At 46.7% G+C, this 22,013-nt stretch overlaps 1 protein-coding gene across 12 annotated transcripts in view; it reads left to right on the top strand.

The window, feature by feature from the left end:
* ARNTL (aryl hydrocarbon receptor nuclear translocator-like) overlaps positions 1-22,013 on the top strand; it is a 108,964-nt gene that overhangs the window by 21,864 nt on the left and 65,087 nt on the right. For 5 of the 12 annotated variants that reach the window (XM_010830591.1, XM_010830596.1, XM_010830582.1 and 2 more), the window contains exon 2: positions 11,459-11,531. The exons of 1 other annotated variant lie outside the window; for it this stretch is intronic. The gene's annotated coding sequence lies outside the window, so the exon portion shown is untranslated. 6 more of the 12 variants (XM_010830585.1, XM_010830586.1, XM_010830584.1 and 3 more) reach the window with 6 other exon arrangements.

Raw genomic sequence — 22,013 nt, 5'->3', positions numbered from 1 at the left:
GGGTTTGGCATGGGCTGGGGTACAGGAGGGGGCAAAGTAAGAAAATCTCAATTAACAGGGCCAGAGGGGCTGGTGGTAGGAAGATGAGAAGCCTGGGCACGGGGCAGGGGCCTGCTGAGGAGTAGAGAATGGAAGATGGGAAAGGCACCCCAAAGCCAAGGTGTCACTTCAGGAATTCCATCCCAAAGCGGGCAAGGGGAATCGAACCCTTCCATTGCAGAATGAATCAATCCCTGCCTGAGAGAACAACTTTGAAACCCCTGAAGCCTTGGCCTTTCCACAGTGTGGCCCCTGAGGGCCTCTTCATATCCCTCTTTGGGGGCTGTTGTTGGTGTCCTGGGGCCTTCCTGCCCTGATCTGGTTGGCTCACCTGGTCATAGTCCATTGCTTCTTTGTCATCGTGCAGGGCCAGTTGGTCTGGCTTGTCAGTTGTCTGGCACCAAGTTGCTCTGCGGAAGAGCTATAAACCCAGAGACAGGCAGGCTTAGATTCAAGTGTCAGCTCAGCCCCTAACTGTCTGTGTGGCCTTGGCTAAGATACTTGTTCTCAGGGGGCTCAATTTCTTTATCTGCCAGGCTATCAGCAAACAAGCTAAATCCCTGGGTTCTAGGCTAGAGCCCCTTAAATCCCTCCTGCCTTGGGGCAGGATTAGCCTCAGAGGATTGGAAAGGGCTGAGCCTTCTGGTGGGAGCCCCGTGGAAAGGCCAAGGCTTGACTTTAAGCATCTTAGGGCTTTGAAACTTGTTCTCTCACCCAGGGATTGATTCATTCTGCAATGGAGGGGTTCCCGTTCCCATTCCCCTCGTGTGCTTTGGGATGGAATCCTGAAATAACTTTGGCTTTGGGGCACCTTTCCCCTCGTCTGTTCTCTACTCCTTAGCAGGGATCCTGCCCCATGCACAAGCTTCTCATCTTCTTACCACCAGCCCCACTGGCCCTGTTAACTGAGATTTTCTCTTAGCCTTCCCTTAACTTTCCTTGCTTCTGACTTCAAACTCTGGGCCTTGTCTGCCCAGCTGGGGCAACCTTAGTGGCAAGAACACACATCCTACACTTAGCATCCCATTTCCTCTTAAGACAATACTTTCAGCCTTTTTCCACATGGCTCCCTCATTCCAACATGCTTCTTTAAGATGGCTGTGTAATATTCTATTAAGGGAATGCCTTCATTAAGCCATGAGTTTGTTATGGGGCATTTTGATTACTTCTAATTTTTGCTCTTTCCGCTAATGCTGCATTAAGCCATCTTTGTATATTACAGAATCGTTTCATTAGGTTGGCATTTATCTAGCTAATGGCGATGGCCCAAGATTAGATAAAGAATCAGATTTTTTTTTTTTCCAAGAAGAATATCCTGAGAATATATTCAAATTTTACTTTAAATGCTAGGAAGGTCTTTGTCGTGTTTTCCATGATTGAAGAAGCAGGGTAACGGTAATGTGAGATTGGACGTAAGGAAAAGGCTGTGTATTTACAAGTAATACATGGCTTGTTTGTTCTTATGGAGGTGAGCCCCATACATCCTCTTAAGGAGTAATCTGCCTGTAGAAAATTGAGGAATTATGTGTCCGTGTATCTTTGGCATTTTGTTTAAAACAATAACAAAATAAACAATGATCTCTTCTTGAGGATGTTTTAGAGAAATAGCCTAAAACAAGAAAAAGTGAATAGGATTTTTGAGGGAGAAACCATGTCTGCCTAAGACAGAGTGAGCCTGTCTTCTTCGCAGTGGAAGCAGATTGCCAACTTCCTGAAAAGGTTTTGGCTTTTTGTTGGCCACTCTTGCCTGGAAAATCCCATGGATGGAGGAGCCTGGTAGGCTGTAGTCCATGGAGTCGCTAAGAGTTGGACACGGCTGAGTGACTTCACTTTCACTTTTCACTTTCATGCATTGGAGAAGGAAATGGCAACCCACTCCAGTGTTCCTGCCTGGAGAATCCCAGGGATGGTGGAGCCTGGTGGGCTTCCCTCTGTGGGGTCGCACAGAGTCGGACACGACTCAAGCGACTTAGCAGCAGCAGCAGTAAATGGCTAGAATGAAACAGAGAAACAGATGTCACTCACTTGGTCCCTCGTATTCTTTGTAACTTGACATCTGTATTGGGGTGATGGGGAAGGCTTCCTCCGTCCTGCTGATCTGTTGTTGATTTGGTCTCTGTTGATTGTTATATAGACCCAGGCTCCAGACTTTGCATTTCAACATAATCCAGCAAATGTTGACTGAGTCTTTACAGTGAATAAAGTTACAGGGGATAAAAACTTGGGAAGAAAAAATCCCAATGCACCCCTGTTTCTGAGGAGCTTATGAACTGGGAGTGGGATGGTAAGACAAGTCTAAAATTAATGACTGCTCAGACTTCCCTGGTGGTTCAGGTGTTAAGAATCCACCTGCTGATGCAGGAGACACAGGTTCGATCCCTGGCTAGGGAAGATTCCACATGCCTCAGGGCAACTAAGCCCGTGTGCCACAACTACCCACCCTGTGCTCTAGGGCCCATGCTTTGCAACAGGAAAAGCCACTGCAATGAGAAGCCTGCTCACCGCAACTGGAGAGTAGTAGCCCCTGGTTGCCACAACTAGAGAAAACCCACGTGCCAGCAAGAGACCCATCTCAGCCAGAAATAAATAAAAATTTTAAAAAACTAAAATAAAATTAATGATTACTCAAGAAAGATTAAGAAGAGGGCTCTGGGAGAAGTCAGCCTGACCCTGTTAGAGAAAGGAGGTATTCCATCTCATTGGAAAGCTGGGGTGGGGGGTTACAGAAAGGTGTTTAAGAGTGGTTACTCCTGCCAGCACCCTAAGGACTGGCTGAAATAGTGCCTGGACATATCCAGCGAAGATAAAAGGCCTGAGTAGAGGAAACTGAGGCAGAAGGACAGGGTATATGTTTGGGGTTTGGCTTAAACAGTGGCTCGTGTAATAGCAGTCATTGCCAGCACATTATGGAATGTATCAGGTGTGAGGCATGGTTCTAAGAACTTTATCTCTCTATTAGCTCATTTAATCCCTGCAGTGACCCAAATGAGGTCTTTTATAATCATCTCCATTTTACAGAAGAATGGATAGACATAAAACAGTTTATTAACTTCCTAAGACCATAGTGTTATACAACTGAGACCAGACCCAGTTGGTCTAGCTCCAGAATATCTGCTTCTAACCAGAAGGCTGTCCTGCCTCCCATATAGAGGAAGAACATACACGAATTAGACAGGTGGGTAGACACCATATTTTAGAGGCTTGGGGTACCAATGTTTAGAGATGCAGACGTGGGAGAGGGGCCAGAGATGGACATGAAAGGGATCATGGTGGTGGGTTCGGGGGAGTTTGGTGAGAGCTGTGGACGGAGCCTCAGGAAGAAGGAGCTTCAAGGAGGGGTTTGTCAACAAGGCAGAGAGTTCCAGGAGGTGAGATCTGAGGGCATGTCTGAGCCAACCAGAAAGCCTAGAGGGCCTGTGTGGAGGGGTCGGCCAGGCTGCAGACACAGGAGTGTCAGCCCGGGCTCTCCTGACACAGTGCTGTTCGCTCCAAGGAGGCTCTGTATTCTGAAGATGGCGAAGCAAGTGCAGGCACTGGGTATCATTGCCTGTATCTTCTTATTGGTAGAGAGAGGCAGTCGTGACAGAGAGGGCAGGTGAGAGCTGGCACGGCTAATTTGGCAAACCCAGTGGCTTTTCTGCAGCCTAATGATTTCTGAAAGCTATTTGCTATGCTCACGCATAAGTGTGACTGCCTCATCTGAATGCTGCAGCAATTGCTGTTTTTCCTGGAAAATTGGGCCCATGTGGGCTCTGTGTGTGGTTTATTTGAGTTCCATTTTTATAGCCTTATTACCTTGTCCTCATGATGCAAGAGGCCTCTCTCTTCTCAAGCTTTGCTGTGAAAATTGTTTCTTAAAAGGCACAGAGTGATCTCTCATCACTGGGGTAGTGCTCTCTCCAGAGCAATGCTTTTCTGCAGACTCGACACACATTTTTCATCACCCCTGACACCAGTTGTCATGTTTTTCTGATCATTTGCAGTTTACTGAGAACTTTCAGACAGCTCTTGAATCTCACTACCTAGGTGTTTGCCACAATTTCTTCTAGAAGACTTTGTGCATGTAAATATCTGTTCAGTTCCTTCCTCTCAGGGCCTGACACCCAGTCTTGTCCTCTGGCCTTGAGTTGACAATGTTGGTAATTAGCATTTATGGAGCCTGAGCTATTTCTAGGCACTGCACTAAAAGATTTATATTCATGATCTTAATTATTTCCAGTCTCTATAAAGAAAGTACTGTTACTTCCTCCCATTTTACAGATGAAGAAAATGAGTCTTGCAGAGGGAGAGTAACTTGCCCCAGGTCACACAGTAAATGGCAGAGCAGGCCTCCACCCAGGTCTTTCTGACCTTGGAGCCCATGTAGTCCCATTCATTCTTTTATTCATTCATTCAACCACACAGGATTGTTGTTACAACTTGCCAAGCACTATTTTAGACCCAGGGGATACAACAAGGGGAAAAGAAAAGCAAAAATTCCTGCCTTTAGCTTACATTCGTATTTGGAGAGATAGGGGAACAAAAACCAAAATATACAGTATGTTGTATGGTAATAAGGACTCTGGGGAAAAACAAAGTAAGGTGGTCAGCTAAGAAGCGTTGGGAGGATTTTAAATAGAGTAATCGAAGGCCTCATTGAGAAGGAGACAGTTAGTTCAGATAGCAAACAGACATCCCGAATCTCAGTGTGTCAACTCAAGAAAACTTTTATTTCTCATAGAGAAAAGTTCCAGTGGGGCTGCTCCTGGTTAGCAGGCATCCTTCCTGATGGTTGTTGAGGGACCCATACTCCTTCTATCTTGTGTCTCTGTCAAGGCCCTCAGATTCCTTTCCATTCAGCTGAAAAAGAGAGAGGACTTTGGGGACGTTTTTACAGGCCAGTGTGGAAGACGCCTTGCATCCCTCATACTCAGAACTCAGTCACATGTGTACTCCTGACTGCAAGGGAAGCTGGGAAATGTAGTCCAGCCATGTGCTTACAAGTAAAAGGAAATGGATTTTGGTGAACTCATAGAATGTGGGCTTCCCTGATGGCTCAGCAGGTAAAGAATCCACCTGTAATGCAGGAGACACAGAAGATGTGGGTTTGATCCCTGGCTTGGGAAGATCCCCGGAGGAGGAAAATGGCCACCCACTCCAATATTCTTTCCTGAAAAATCCCATGAACAGAGAAGCCTAGAGGGCTGAAAAATCTTGTGAACAGAGGAGTCTGACAGGCTCGCAAAGATGGATAAGCTCCTAGTATAGTGTATAGTGAATGAGGTGAAGAAGTTGGTCATGGGTTTAACTGGGGAAGTCAGGCTTGGGAACAGCGGGTCAAGGTGGACAGAGTGGCTGGGGTGGAGTGAGGAGAAGGTGAAGACATGGTGGAAAGTGAGGGCAGAGAAGTAAGGGGGCCAGGCCACCAAGGTCATTGTCAGGACCTGGTTGCTTTGTGAGTGACAGGGACTTCAGCGTTTTGAAAGAGGAATGGCATGATCTGAGTCATGTCTTGAAAGGCTCACTGTGCTGTGTTGAAGGAGGACTCAGGGAGAGAAGTTGAGTCTGTTGGCTTTATCCAGTGAGTGATGAGAGCAGGTCCCGAGTGGAGGAGGTGGTGCTGGAGATGCCGGGAAGTGGTTGGATTTGAGCTCTGTTCTGAAGGTAGAACAGGTTTTGCTGTAGAATGGGTGGTGGGGTGGGACCGAAAGAGAGGACTCAGGATGGTTCTGAGATTGTGGCTTTTGCTTAATGACTATTAGACTCAACTTTCAACCCTTAGAAGTAAAAAGAGGGGAAGAGTTTTTGGAAAAAGGTATCCAGACACCCTCTGGGCCTGACCTATCTCTCATAGCCTCTTCTCCTCCACAGTACTTCCTTCAGCACAGATAGGCAGTTCTTTTTCACAATGAGCTTTTAGACAGCGCGACTGGGGGAACATCTGTGGTTCCTCTCAGTACAGAGTCCGGAGGGGACAGCACTGTCAGGGGTCTCATGTCATTACCGGGGGTCTTCGGGCTGAGCCTCAGGGCCCCTCCCTCAGGCTGATGTGGAAGGCACCCAATTTCCCTCTGCGTGATAGAGAGGAGCCTGCAGAGGCCATTTCCAATCCATGCTGTGTAATGTAAGAATATAACTGTTTTGGAGTGGGAGCAGAAACAGCTTCCCTGGTTCTTGGCAATCATGACCTGCCAAGGCAGAAATGAGAGAGGGAATTTTTTAGTGGACGATGCTCCCACTAGGAGCATAAAGGGAAAGAAAGTCTATCTTAAACAGAGCAGAGTATGAGCTGTGGCAACAAATATTGCCTGTCTTCTAGGTGCTGGGCACTGGCTCAGTATTTTGGTTTCATTGGAGAGGGAAACAAATATATACTGTTCCTGGCCTCCCAGCAGAGTAGACTAGAATGATTTGCTGCAAGAAATTATATGTACACCCAAGTATTCCTTTCTTTTTTTTTTTAGTGATTGTAAATGATACTATATTTTTAATTTCAGTGTGCACATGTTCATTGCTAGTATACAGGAAAACAGTTGAATTTTTGTTTTTATTTTGTATCCTTCATCGTTGCTAAACTCACTCATTGGTCGTAGGCATTTTTTTTTTTTTTTTTTTTTGGTTATATTCCTCAGGATTTTCTATCTGGACAGTCATATCATCTTCAAATAGAGATGACGGTTTTATTTTTTCCTTTCCGGTCTGTTTTATTTGCTTTTGTGGCCTCTGGTGCTGGCTGGGACTTGGAGCACTTGGTTGAGTGAGAGTGCTAAGAGTGGGCAGCATCGTCTGTTCCTGATCTTGGGGGCAGCATTCAGTCTTTTCACCAGTAAGCGCGTGGTTAGCTGTAAATGTTTTTTTCAGATGTCATTTGCCCTTCGTTGTATGGGCATGGGTGGGACCATGGGCTATTCTGTGGTGTTGGCTGATACAGCGCAGTTATTATCTAAAAGTTGTCTGTCTTGCTGCAGGCAGCAAGCTTTCGTTGGAGCCTTTTTGGTCTGTGCTTGTTGGCATCTCCAGGCTCTTCCATTCCAACTGCCACTGCCACAGTGTCCTTCCTCCGGGCCTGAGGCCCCTCGCTGGACTGCCTTCTTCACTCTGCCTTCAGAGTCTTCTTGCATTCGCTTTGTGTGTCCCGTGCAGGAGTTTTCGTTGTACACAGAAGGATCGGGAAAGTGTGTCTTCTTCATCCTCCTGAAGTGGAAGTGGTTGGAGAAACTAGAGGATTGGGTGGAAGCCAGTACGTGAAGGGCCTTTACATCAGGGTTTTGACTCTGTAGGTGGTAGAAGGGCTCTTGGAAGTTCATCTCTGCCACAGTGTGGAGGGATAGGGAAGGGGAGGGGCAGAGAGACCAGGAGGCTGGTACCTGAGCTCAGGGAGGAGACGATGAGGTTCTGGACTGTGACAGCAGACATGGGGCAGAAAGAAGAAGGGGGAGTCCACGTGGGCCTTGAGGAAGTCTGAGAAGACCAGGTGAGTCTGAGATTTCTAGCTTGGGCAACTAGCTAGGAGATTGGGAAGGCAGGGGAGGGGTGTGAGTGTAACCCAGCGGGTATATGCTAGGCCTTTTAGAGCATGTCAGTAAGACTGGACTTGCTGTGCTTGCCTTCAGGGCTGACTTCACAGAGGAAGCCTGGCTGCTGTGTAAAAACCCAGGGAGCTCACGTTCTGGGCAGAGGAACCAATGTGGAGAAAGGCACAGATAGAGGAAACATCCTAGGGGGCCTGTTGGGACTCCAGCTCGTAGAGGCATGAGTGGGTAGTTACTGGTTCCATAACTGGGAAGGATGCTGGATGCTGTAGGAGTTCACAAAAGCAGGAGGTTCTGGAATAGGAGCTGACACTGCTGGTGATCCATCTGGCGCCTCCGGTTCATTGTGCGTTAGCATCAGCCTTTCCTACTGCAGACAGGCCTCCCTCCCTGGGGAGGCACCGCTGCTGATAGCCTCAGTATAGCAATTCCAGTGAAGGGAGAACTCCTTTCTCTGCGTTCATATATCAGTTCTAGAGAACGGCTCTGGATGGCCCAGCTTGGGTGATGTGCTTGGCCTTTGGGAGCGCTACAGCACAACTGGCTGTTGGGGGGCGAAGACTGCTCTAATCTGAGCTGGATAGATCACCCTGCCCGCCCCCCGCCCCCACTGGGTCAAGCAAGACCTTTTTAAGAAGAAAGCAGAATAAAAGTATCTAGGGAAGATAAAAAAAAGAGTATTTACTATGGTTTGTTGTAATATATTTTGAAGAATTTATCACATGGCAATGTAGGAACTCTGTGTGTGTGCTTAGACGTTCAGTCATGTCCTACTCTTGGTGACCCCGTGGACTGTAACTCCTCTGTCCATGGGATTCTTCTAGCAAGAATACTGGAGTGGGTTGCCATTTCCTCCTCCAGGGGTTCTTTCCAACCCAGGGATTGAACCCGTGGCTCCTATGTCTCCTGCATTGGCAAGTGAATTCTTTACCACTAGTGTTACCTGGGAAGCCCAGGAGCTCTTTGGAAAGTTATAAAGCAGGGGACTTGATCAAATTTAGGTTTTCTTAAAATTATCACTATATGAGGTTGTGGTTGAAAATCAGCCAGTGGGGTCCCCAAAGAGCTGGACCCGACTTGCAGCTAAACCATCAATGGGTAGATCTGGGGAGACTGGTTGAGAGGCTGCTGCTGTTGTTCTGAGGAGAACAGATAGGACCTGAGCTACTTCCAGTCCTTCAATTCTTATTTCATTTGGACTTCACCTCCAGCCACAGCATCAGGTACGCCAAGGAGAGAGAGAGAGTCTGGAGGAGACAATCAGGCAGACAGGGCATGGTGAGTGAAGGGGGCTTCAGGAGGACTCACCACCAGCACCGAACGGGTAACAGCTGTTCTCCAGAAGGCTAACTTTCTCTTTGGAAACGAGTTATGAATTGGTGACAGACTCAACATGTCTTTCTTATGAATTCTTAAGAAATGTGAATGTTAATGGCTTCTTGTGGTATCCTAACTGGGAAAGTAAGTTGATTAATTATATTTTTCTCCTTTTAAGAAGTATCTTTTCTTTAAGGACTCAGATAATAGGAGATATATCAGGACTGCCAGTCATGAAATAGATGGTCGGGAGGGGACACTGGCTGGAAGACCCCCCCCCCCTTGCCCATCAGCCTCCCCCGGGGCCTGCCAGTCTACTTTGGAAACACTTGTCCCTTGGGCATTGTCCTTGCTGGGAAAGCTTATAAGACTTTTAACCAAAGAAGTGACATAATCTGTCTTACATCATAACAGACTCTCTCCTGTATTGAGACTAGGCTATGGGTGGAGGTGGCAGTGACACCAAACGCAGAAGCAGAGAGCAGGAGTACCAGTTAGAGGCTCTGGCAATAACCTAGGGTGGTGATGGTGGAGGAAGTGAGGAATGGCCACATTCTGAATATATTGAGTTGGCAAAAAAGTTCATTTGGGTTTTAACTAAGATGTTATGGAAAAACCCGAGCGAAGTTTTTGACCAACCCATTATTTTGAAGGTAAAAACCAGTTTTGGTGAGGATTGGAGAGAGAGAGAGAGATGAGAATGACTCCAAACCTCTGACCCTGGCAACTAGAAGATCAGGAGACCATGCCCTTACACTGAGATTGGTAAGATTCTGGGAAGAGCAGGTCTGGGGGAAGGTCAGGGGTCTATGTGAGGCGTGTCAAGTTTGATACATCAAACATCTCACAGAGACCTCCTCTCCACTTGACATCTTCCCTAAAGCAGGCAGTAGAATACACTAGCCAGGAGTCCAAACGAGAGACCTGCGCTTGGAGAGAAATCTGGGCATCCTTGATGTATAGGTGATAGGAGACTAGGTGAGATCACCCAGGGGGCGATTGAAGGAATACAGAAAGGAGAACTATGATTCGAGCCCTGGGGCTTTCTGACATTAAGACGTGGGGAGATGAGGAAGAATCAGCAAAGGGAACGAGCAGCCAGAGAGTGAGGTGGGTGGAAAGCCTAGAACGCTAGCCTGGAAGCCAAGTGAAGAGAGATGTCAACAAGAGGGAGTGATTCACTGACTGCAAGAGCTATATGGGGAAGACATAGACTTGCCCGTCAGATCTAATAACACGGAGGACAAGCTAAATGCATGCTTCTGGACCCAAGTGCAGCCTTGCCAATAAGTAGTAGTTCCCGCCTTGAAGGAGAATACAAGTGTGCAAAAAGGGTCATTTAAGATTGGGGGAAATAGGTCTGAGAAAGATGTGAAGATAGTACCATGGGAGTCCAGCAGAAAGAGACAGTACTTCTGGCTTTTGTAGGGAGGATTGAGGTCAGATTTATTCAAGTCTTCATTCATTCATTCCACAGAAACGTTTTGGGTGCCATGGACAGGGAGGAAAGGAGAAAATAGAGCTGTTATTGCAGTTTTGTGGACAATAAAAAAGAGTCTGGAGCTGGATGGTAGTGTTTGCATAACAGTGTGAATGTATGTAATGCCACCAAGCTGCACACTTATTAATGGTTAAGCTTGTAAATTTTGTTATGTGTTTTTTACCACCACCACCACCACACACACACACACACACAATTCTAAAGGAAAAAAAAAAAAAAAACACCTTCTTGGGCCCCACCATGACCTTGGTCTGGAACAAGATGTTGAAATGGAGGTCACTGTAGTATAGAAGGAGATAATGTGGCAAGAAGGGGAGGAAGAATGCTCAGAGAAGGGACTGGCCACCAGTCCTTCCTGTCTGGAGTGAGGGGTCCACTGGGGGAGACCACACGAGCTGAGGCTGCAGACTCAGGCTGGGCCAGTTGTTGTAGGCCTGGCAGCCTGCCTGTGGAGTCCGGCTTGCCTTCTTAGGTTCTGGGAACCTCTGAAGGTTTCTGCTCAGGGAAATGGCATTCCAAAGGTGTGCATTTAGAAGATTAATCTCATTAATCCTGCCTGTTAAACCATTGCCTATTAAAAGCAGTGGGATTGAAGCATGCATTTCTAGGATGACAACTGTGGCCCAGCAGAATTTTAGATACCTGGGCATGTCTTTATGAATTGAGTGGGTTAACTTTTCCACCCATTTTACAAATATTTATTGAGAACTATCTAAATGCCCATAGTATTCTACGCAGTGGGGATAAGGGATGGGGTGAATTTATCAGATCTCTCCTCTTGACAAGTGTACAGTCTAAGGAGAACCCTATTCCCAAATAAGAAGTTATGCTACATTGTACCCCGTGTTACCATAAATGTCTCACCAGAGTTCCACGGGAGCTGACAGGAGGGGTGCTTGGCCTGTCTGGGACACTGGGGTGGCTTCCAAGGAGAGATTGTCCAGTGGATTTGAAGGATAAGCAGTATTTTCTAGGCAGAGAAGGCCAGCCTGGGAGGACAGTGAATCAAAACTCACTGGGAGTTATAAATTTAAAGAAAATGTAGAAATGTTCTCTTTTAAAGCTAAACTCTTATTTCATTGGCTTTTAGGTGGTGCTGTCTAACGTGCATGTTTTTGGACCCAAGCTTAACTTTTCAAATGTGGAATGCTAGGCCTTCATTGGTAAGTTTGTTTGATGCCTTCTTACTGAATTATGCTATCAAGGATTGGTATTTGGAATGAAGGGCAAGGTTGTTATCACTGGTACTGCTCTGTGAAGGGTACTGCACCTGTACTCTGGAGAAGCCCACAGCGTAGGTGGAAAAGATCTGCAGGAGAAGGGGATCTCAATTTATGTTTCTGTGGTAGATTCAGAGAGAGAGGCCACAGGGGAAGTACCCCAGGTGCAGGGGATGGATAAAGCTGGCCTCACAGAGAGGCAGAGCTTGACTGTGTTCTGAAGGATCGACAAGTCCAGTTGGGGGATGAAATATGCTTTTCTGGCTTGAGAAGGTGGGTATAAGATGGAAAGAAAGTGGACTCAGCAAAAGACCCATGAGAACAAAAATTTCATCCAAAGGAGTGGTGAGTAAGAAGTTTGGCAGGATCTGCTGGTGGCTGATTATTCTAAACCAGGGTCAGCAAACTTTTTCTGTAAAGGATCAGATGGTAAATATTTTCGGCTTCCTAGGCCATATGGTCTCTATCATGGCTCCTCAACTCTGCCATTGTAGCGGGAAAGCAGCGATAGATAATATGTAATGGTGTGGCTGTGTTCCAATTATACTTTATTTACAGAAACAGATAGTGGACCGAATTTGGCCTGTGGGCTATAGTTTGCCCACCCCTTTTTAGACCCTGAATGCTAGGCTGAGGCACTTGGAGACAGCAAGAAGCCAGTGAAGGTATTTGGAGCAAAGAAGTAAAATGGCTGAAGTAACATGTTAGGGGCATTCAGGACAAGAAGCGTAGACTCTGTTCCAAGGCAGCAGCAGCAGTCCAGGCATGAAGTCACATGGCTAGCGGCGGTTAAGATGGAGCAAAGGACCAAAAGAAGAGATAGTGCAAAGGGAGAAACGTAGGGTTTGTGGTATTCTTAGACTTTAAAGACAGGAGCCAAAGAAGATGAATCTTTAAACTTGATAGTTCATAACCATTGACCAAAATGTGGCAGTTCGGGGTGGAGAAGGATAGTTGGTGCATCCAGTTTTAGATATACTGAATTCGAGGTGGCAGTGGTTCATCCACAGGACATGTCTAATAGATCATTGGAAATGCATGGCCAGCACCTGGGCTGGGAAGGGTAGGCCTGGAGATGTAGAACAGAAGCATAGGATTAATAAGTTCTCTCCATGATGTGCTGAGGGCTGAGCCTTAGTGAGTGTGCATAACTCTGGGATGGGAAAAACAGAAGCTGGAAGAGAACCAGAAGCCAAAGGGGAGAGAGTCTTAGGAAGCAGAGAGGATGGGGCAGCAGAGACCAGGGAGAAAGGGACCTGAGGGAAGGCTGCTATATTAGCGATAAGGTGGTTACAGCTGGCCTTGAGAACATGCTGCGGGGAGGCAGAAGGGGGAAGGCAGCGAGGTTGCACAGGGTCCATCATAAACGAGGGATTAAAAATCAGAGACATTAGTAAAAAGAGACCAGTTATGGAGAGTTTGAGTGGTAAAAGAAAGGAGATACAAAGATTTCAGCATCTGAATGCCAAAATAAGCTTTTTAGCTTTGAGGCAAGCAAAGCATGCTGTGACCAGTCTCCTGTCCTTCTCTGGAGCCAAGTGTGTTTGGGAGTTTGTGTGTACCTTGGGCTTGCGATTGTGTTCTTACGCTTTGTTTGAGGTGTGGTGTTCCGAGCTCTGCTACAACTTGCACCAGTGGAATCCAGTCCGTGTCTGGACCCCTGCCATGAGACAAGATGTGATCTGTTGGGGAAATAGTTGCATTTGCCTGAATTGGAGGAGAAAATAGGATAGAGCAAGAAATGGAAATGAAACTCCTTACTGCAGAGTCTGCCCAAGTATGGGAATTTGAGACAATTCCTCAAGTCACTCAACTAGATAGCAATTTATGTTTCAAACACTTTCAGTGTATGGCCTTGGGTTTGAATTCTGAGTAGTTTTTGGCTCACTTTTCACAAATATATCAGTTAGAGATGGAGTCATTAAAGCAACAGGTGGAACAGGTTTGCAGCCTCCGTTTCGTGAAATCTCGCTGAGTTCCAGGCACAGTGCTGAGTGCTCTGTAGGTATCATTTTAATTTCATCTTTGCAACAACCTACGACAGAGGCATTAGTGTTTCCACTTCAGCAATAGGAAATCAAATCACAAGAGAGTGAGTAACCTGCCCGAGGTTAGAAGGGATTTGAACCCAGAGTATCTGACCCCTGGTTTGCACTGCTTTCTGAATGTTTCCCACCTAATTCCCACCTAAATCCGGAATTGCTCCTCTGTCTTACGTAGAAGGATTGGAGCCAGCATGAGCTCTTAAGGTTAAATACTTAGAGCCTACAACGGGTGTTCCTGCTTCTTAGGAGTCTATTAAAAGGATGGCAGGAGTGTGGGACCCCTGGAAGAGACTAAGGCCAAACTTCAAACACTTACTTGACTGTTTCCCCAGCTGAAATGTCCCTTTAGTTGGAGAAGGCAGCACCCTTGGGCTTGGAAAGGAAATCTCACTAGAAGGCGTGACAGATTCCAGTGCTAGCTCTGCGGCAGTGATAATCTGCTTTTTGTTGAAATACTTGAGTTTCTCTCTGCTCACCTCCAACTTCAGGTTCCAAGGGCAGGGTCCTGTTTTGTCTTGCTCCCCACCAGCATCCAGCCTGGTATCGGGTGTGTGGCATATGCCCACTGGATTTTGTTGTTTTTAGTGAACCAGGCAGCCTGGGACAAGGTGCGTAACCTCCGTGTGTCAGGCACTGGGCTCGGCACTGTGGTCATAGAGGAGACACCGGACAAGTTCTGTCCTCATGAGGCAGATGCATGAGCAGGACAGACAGAGTAAAGGGGGTGAGATCTAGGGTCAGACAGGCAGGATAAGGCTCTGAAGAAAGCCGTAATAATGCTCTTTGGGACGGCTGCGAATACCTCCACACTGTTCTCTGCTAGGCTCGGTGCGGTTGCTGATACCAGCTACCTGCTCCCCGCCGCGAGAGCGCCCCCTGGGTGTCAGAGGGGCCTCCTGCCTCTGGCGGGGCTGAGCGCGCCCCTCTCGCGCCCCTCTCGCGCCCCTCCTCTGCTTACTGTCTGCCCTGCCACCCCCCGGTTCTCTGCAGTTCTGTAGACTTGGCCTCCGCAGCCTGCTGTGCCGGTTCTCTTTTTTTCAGTCTTTAGCTTAATAAGGTTTTGCTTGATCCCGTTCGGGTCAGCCCCAGTATTCCTCCCCGCTGAGCTCATCACTGCTCACCTGTATCCTGAAGTTGCCGGGAAAGGCCCAGAGCCTCTCCCAACCACCCTCCGAGCTATCGTCCCGCGGGGACTTCCGGTCAGCCCTCTCCTGGTACCCAGTGCGTCTGTCTTCCTGTGGTGCCTGCCTTGGGTGGAACTTAAACCCCCTCAGGCGTGTCAGCTGCAGGAGTCATCCTTGGCTTTGTCCTTTCCCTCCACTGTCATCGTCCACCCGTTACCTCATCTGGAAAAGCCCATCTGCTCCTTCATCCCTCCGTCCTTCCTTCTCCCTCCCCAGCTCTTCACTTAGGACTCTTCCTTTGGGTTGTTTTAATAGCCTCTTCATTGGCCTTCCTGGGGCCACTTTTGTCTTCCTAATTGCACCCCCATCTCCTCGCAGCATGAAGTTTCTAACTCATTAGAAGTTAGTTTCTAACTCAACTCTTTGTTGAAAGAGTGAGGATAGCAGAGTCTGTTCTATCGAGGCTTTCTTCTGCTGAAAGCTCTCTTTAGGGGCAAGACCTCCCTGGTGTTCCGGTGGTTAAGGCTCCAGGCTTCCAGTGCAAAGGGTTCAAACCCCTGATTAGGGAACTAAGATCCCACATTCCTCACCGCATGGCCAAAAAACCCCCAAACTCTCCAGGGGCTCCTCATTGCTTGTAGAATAGAACCACAGCCCCCTCTGCAGGTCTGCAGTCTTTTCGTAACTGGCCTTCAGCCACCTTCCTCATTTCACTCTTTCCATAGCCCATATTTCTAACCTCAGCCTAGCTTCTCAACGGCCGTCACCCCTTGGTGCCTTGGCCAGAGCTGGGCTCTTTCCCTGGAATGACCCTTCCCCTGCTCCCCATTTCAGTAACTCAGCTCAGGTTTCTGCTCTTCTGGACACCTTCTCCCCACCCTGCACTTCTCTATGCCCTGGACATGACCTTCGTCCTGGCTCCCAGAACACCCTGCATTGCTCTCTCTCCCAAAGCACTTATTGATGTAACTGTTGATTTACTATCTGTTAAGCTCAGAAAACTGAGCTCCTTAAGGGTGGAGACCACACACACACACACACACACACACGCACACACCCACAAAATCTCTGGGTTCTTGGTGCCAGCACAGAACACCTGGCTCAGGAAGTCTTTGTTGAAAGAGTGAGGATAGCAGAGTCTGTTTGTGCAGCCAAACAGCACATTTATAACATGATCAAATGTATTTGAAATTGGAGTTCCATTGGTTATTGAGTTGGGTGGGCCCCCCTGCTTCTCAGTTTTGATGGCAGGATAGGTTGGTGTGGGCTGGGGTTTGTGGTTGCCTATTGCATCTCCCCACCTGTGGAGGCTTTGGGAACATAACTTCTCTATATTTTTTGCCCCTGACTTTTGTATTTTTAACTCCTGTTGTTGATGGGCTAGGAAAGCAATTCAAAATGAAAAATAGTCCATCACGGAATGCTGAAGAATGAGGTCCACCCAGCTTTCTGGACAGATCCCAAATTTCCTAAATTAGCCAAAGTAATGACTCTTGCTAACCACTGACAGCTTTTCCCTTGTGCAGTCCAGCGGAGAGTGCTTTTCTGGCTGGGGGATGAGGAAAGCTAGTGGTCCTTTCTAGAGGGGCCCAATGGCATCTTTATCTTCATTTGGAACCTTGTAAAGTCCTCAGTGAATACTGTGTGTGTGTGCACGTGCACACCCAGTCACTTAGCCGTGTCCAGCTCTTTGCAACCCCATGGACTGTAGCCTACCAGGCTCCTCTGTCCATTGGATTTCCCAGGCAAGAACACTGGAGGGGGTTGCCATTTCCTTTTCCAGGGGATCTTGCCAACCCGGGGATTGAACTCGCGGCTCCTGCTGCATCTCCTGCATTGCAGGTGAATTCTTTACCACTGAGCCACCAGGGACCTTTCCCAGTGAATACTGAGGAGTAGCAAAGGAAACAGCTATGAGCCCAGGGATGCCAGGTCCACGTCTGTGTTCCCCCACCCTGGGAGCTCCTGCAGTATACCTCAGTGCTAGCTGCTACCTTCTCATGTTCTCCTGTGGGGCTTTCAACTTCATGCTCTTGCCTCTCCTTCACTTCTAGTTCTGCCACAGAACCAGGAAATTATGCTGAGAATGCAGTTTCTCTTTGGGAACATAAAGTAATCTGGGAAGGCTTCCTTGAAGAAGCAGTCTTCCTCCACCCAGAGGTGTCCTGCTGACCAGAGTGCTCCAGCAGGCGCTTGGGCTGCTTTCCTCTCCTGGAAACACTGATGCTGCTGCTGCTTTCCCTTTCAGGGACTTCCCAGAAGCTGTTCCCTCAGCATGGAATGCATTTTCCTTCTGCCTTGCCTGGTTTATGCCCATTTACCCGTCTTATATCAGCTGATTCATTTCTTCTTAGGAAACCTTCCCTGTCATCCTCGATAAGGAACCTGGGTCTTATCATCACCATTACTGTGATCCCTTTATGCTGCTCGTTGATTGCTCACCACAGGGCAGGTACTATCAAAGTGCCAAGAGGGTAACCACTTAATATTAGAGCCTCAGTAGTGTGTGCTGAGGTCAGGGTTAGCATTATTATTGCAGATACCTTTCAGAGGACCAGAGGTCCAGATCAGTTGGAGGCATGAGAGCAGGGTTTGCACCCAGGAGCCTGACTGGGTCTTCGCTCCCGCCCGTTCTTCTCCAAGCGTTCGGCAGCCCATCCTCCTACTCATTCTCAGCCCTCATCCCAGAGACCATTTCACATGTATGTGTTTGGTTATAGATGAATAAAAGTTGTGTTCACTCACTGGGCAGCCTGTTAAGCCCCGACTTCCAGGCAGGAGCTCAGCACAGAGTTGACCAACAGCCTGCCTGCCCAGGTAGCCACTCACCTGCTGTATCTCCTTGCCCCTTGCATCCCAGGAGTCTGGGCTGTGAGCGTGAACTCCCTGGGGTCCTACAGTTTAGCCCACACTGTCCCTCCTGTTTCCATGTCCTAGTCAGTGGTGCTAAGGAGGCATCTGTTCCTGGCAGGGTCTGTCCCTTCATCTTTCTTCCACCTTGTGAACCCACCTTCATCCTTGTATAAGAAAGTGGACCCTCTTCTACCCCTAGGACAGAACCCTCGCCCTTCCTTTGCTCCTCTGGACCTACCTGCACACACTTGGGATGGCACTGACCGCCATGGGCCATCCTGACCTGTGCGCCTACCTCCTCGCCCTTCTGCAGCCACTTGGGACCATCCCTGGTGTGGCCTCTGTGGCAGGTAGCATCTTGTACAGTCAGGATGGAGGGGGCCACAGAGGGGATAAGAGGACAAGAGTTACTGCCCTACAAGCAGCTGCTCCGTGATTCCAAGTGTGTGTGGGTGCCTATGCTGGTGACTATGTGTGTGTGTGTGTGTTTCTTGCTTGATGCTTTTGCTTGTATAATTTATCTTTGTGCACATTAGAGACCATGCCTCACTGTCTCAGGGGTCTGATGTGGGGCTCTGAATAACAGATACAACAGAGCTATTGGCTAAATAGATTTTCTCCTCCTCCCTCTAGCCAAAGTCACCTCCCCTTTCCCTCATGGGGTTGTTATGACTATCAGGACCCCCTTCCCAGACCCCACTCAGGCGACAGGGATGTGAAAGCCCCACCTAGACCCCAGCAGGCTAGCAAGGCACCAGGCATTGGCTGGCAGCAGGGAAGGCTGGTCTCCCAGGGCACCTCACCAGGCCTCCAGGGCTCTCCAGGAGCAGGCTGGCTGAGCTCCTTGTGTCTCATGCTGGTTTTGAGTGGGAGACATAAAAATTAAAAATGGCTTCTGACCAAGTTGGGAAAGTGGGCATGGGTAGGGTGGGGATGGGGAACAGGAGGACTTGGCTGCGGCTTCCAGATGTACTGGCAACAAACAGAAGTCAGCTCACAGGGAAATGGCCTCTGGGGCACTCAGCATGCTGGTGTGAGGCAGACGTGCCTCACAGTGTTGACTCTGTGCCTGTTAGTGGTGGGGACCCGTGCTCTTTAAACCTCAGTTTTCTCACCTGTAAAATGGGACAATGACCATACTAATCACCTCTGTGAGGTTCTTGTGAGGGTGAGATGAAAACATGCTTAGCACGGTACACGGTATGTAGAAAATGCTGAGTATCTGTTATCATTTTACTGTTGTTTTAAAAAAGTAACTTTGGACAACATACGGAGTCTAAAATGCACCATTAAAGGTTGTGAGGAGTAAATGAAGTGGTAGTGTAGGAAAAGCACTTTGTGAATTGCAAACTGTGTGCAGATATTATTATTAGCATGTTATTATTATTATGGATGTTATTATTAACACAAATATCTCTTTTATCGTTTTGACTTTGGAAAAAAATGGCTGAGCACAGTTTTATGATGTTGACTCTAAGTTCTTTGTTGTTTTTGTTTTTTTTTGTTTTGTTTTGGAGGGAGATTTGTCAGACAGGCTTTCACTGGAATCTTGCCCAGAGGCTGTGTGACCTACATTGGTGATGCCAGGTGCCAAATGTCTGAATAGCACCTGGCACAGAGGAGCGATTCTGTGGTTGCTCATCTGATTTTAAATCTTTATGGTAAGCATTTAATATGTAGTGGTACAGTTAAGTTTTTGTAAAATTCATTGACAGTAAATTGTGGGCATTTGCTTAGGACAAATTCCTGAGAAGTTGCTTGAGAAATACGCACTCTTTGAGCTTTGTACCTAATATAGCTGAAGAAATGGAAGCAATTTATTCAGCATTAGGTGTAGAAAGCTACCACTGTTTTCTCAAGTGTGTTAGGAATATTTTCTTAACAGGTTTGCCTCTCTGGTGTTTATCTCCATCCCATACCATTTCACTGCCTCCACTCATCCTTCCAAAAATAAAATTGATCAAAAATTAAACATGTAGACAGAGGTTGAAAATTTTCTACTCACTGGCTGCTTTTGGCCTGCAGATGTATTTTGTTAAGTGCTCACAATGTTTTAAAACCTTTATATTAGTGAGTAACATTTAAAAATTGAGAGGTGTTGTCTAGAAATCTGGATTTCTAGATCTTCGTGAAAATCCGAAGATCTAGCAGCACTGGGTCCATCTACCCTCATGGCATTGATGAAGAAGGCCGTCCCTCTTACAAGGACCTGTTTCTCCAGCTGCCCAGCCCCACCCAGCCCCTGCTCCTATACATGGCCTGTAGGTAACTGAATCTGTAGTCTGCGCTAAATGTAACCAACACCTCTTAGACATGGTGCATCAACTGAGAATTATTTTCACCAGCAACTTTGACCATAGAGAGGAAGATTGTTTCACTTGCTAAGCTGTCATTTTTGTGATAAGCCAAGTAGCTTCAGTGTTTTATTTAGACTCTTTTGGGTTTAGTACAGTCACCTCTCTCCTCCTGTGGATTTCCGTCCTTAATAATTTTTAAGAAGTCTTTAGCAAGACTTATAAGTCAATGTAAAATGTTGGCTAAGGCCGGATATAAATTTTGATTGCTTCTATTTAAGGGAGGTTGAACACAAGTTACCTGCTTTAATTCAGTAACTTATGATGTTGCAAATTTGAACAATTAAAGATACTTAGTCCTTTTTATTGGTCATCTCATTGTTGTTGTTCATTTGCTCAGTCATATCCAACTCTTTGCAATCCCATGGATGGCAGCATGCCAGGTTTCTCTGTCCTTCACCATTTCCTGGAGTTTTCTCAAACTCATGTCCATTGAGTTGGTGATGCCATCCAAATCTCATCCTCTGTCATCCCCTTCTCCTGCCTTCAGTCTTTCCCAGCATCAGGGTCTTTTCCAATGAGTCAGCTCTTTGCCTCAAGTGGCCAAAGTATTGGATCTTCAGCTTCAGCCTTTCCAATGAATATTCAGGGTTGATTTCTCTTAGGATGGACTGATTTGATCTCCTTGCACTTCAAGGGACTCTCAAGAGTCTTCTCCAACACCACAGTTTGAAGGCATCAATTCTTCATCACTCAACCTTCTTTATGGTCCAATTCTCACATTTGTACACAACTACTGGAAAAACCATAGCTTTGATTATATGGACCTTTGTTGGCAAAGTGATGTCTCTGCTTTTTAATATGTGGCCTAGGTTTATCATAACTTTTCTTCCAAGGAGCAAGCATTTTTTAATTTCATGGCTGCAGTCACTGTCTGCAGTGATTTTGGAGCCCAAGAAAATAAAGTCTGTCACTGTTTCCATCGCTTCCTCATCTATTTGCGATGAAGTGATGGGACCAGATGCCATGGTCTTTGTTTTTTGAATGTTAAGTTCATCTCATTGAAATAGTTGTAATTTAGCAGAATCCTTATTGAAAGATGTGAGAAGCTGGAGATTCTTAGTTGTGGAGATCATCCTTATCCGTCAGTTTTTCTCAGGCAGGCCCTCACCCTCTTCCAGCTAGTGAGCGTGCACAGATCTGGGGGCCACATGCAGGAGGAGGGTGCTGGACCCCAGAGTGTTTACTTAATGGGAGTCCTTGCAAGCAATTTTAAAGTTATTATTATTCTATGAGCATCAACATTTTTTGGTTTTTGTTATCATGAGAAAGCATACATTTATAAGAAATTTGGACAACCCTGAAGTGTCTAACATACAGGACATAAGTCTTCCGCGACACCTGCCCTCCCCACCTTCCCTCAGGATTGGCACTCTTGAGGCTTTGTTGGATATAGTCCTGGACTTCTTCATTTGCTTGTATCCCCTTAACCCTTTTATATCCCCTTAACCCCTTTGTATCCCCTTGTATTCCCTTTGCCCTCATGCCCAATATACATGTTTTTACTTTCATAGAAATGGACTCTGTCTATGCCTACAGTTTTCCTTTTTTTTTTTTTTAGCCAACTGTCAGTTATTATGGTTTTCTTTTCAAGTTGACATGTACAGATAAATGTACCTTACTGTGTATAATAGTTGTAATCCATGATATGGGTACCTTTGAAACTTTTTCAATCACCCTTGTATGGGTAGACACTCAGTTTGCTGCTGATTTTTTACCATTACAATCACTGCTGATGTGGAAATTGTTACGCCCACCTGTGAACTTCTGCGTGAGATTCTCCTGCACATAGACACCTGAAAGTAGGACATTTGGCTTAAGTAGTTTGCCATTTACAAACTGAATCAGTAGTGTCTAATTGCCCTCCAAAAAAGCTGTACTAAGTCACAGTCCTTTCAAGAGTATCCAATTATGGCTCCAGTAATCCAGTTTTTGCTTCACCATGCCTGAGCAAAGTAAACTTTAAAAACTCACAAATATGCCATCAAAATTACACATTTGTCTTAGAAAAGCATTCAAAATATACATCTATAGATTTAATTAAATGAT

Source organism: Bison bison, unplaced genomic scaffold (genome assembly GCF_000754665.1).
Source record: "Bison bison bison isolate TAMUID 2011002044 unplaced genomic scaffold, Bison_UMD1.0 scf7180017864518, whole genome shotgun sequence".
Classification (NCBI taxonomy): domain Eukaryota; kingdom Metazoa; phylum Chordata; class Mammalia; order Artiodactyla; family Bovidae; genus Bison; species Bison bison.
This window is presented reverse-complemented; position numbering and strand designations above follow the sequence as displayed.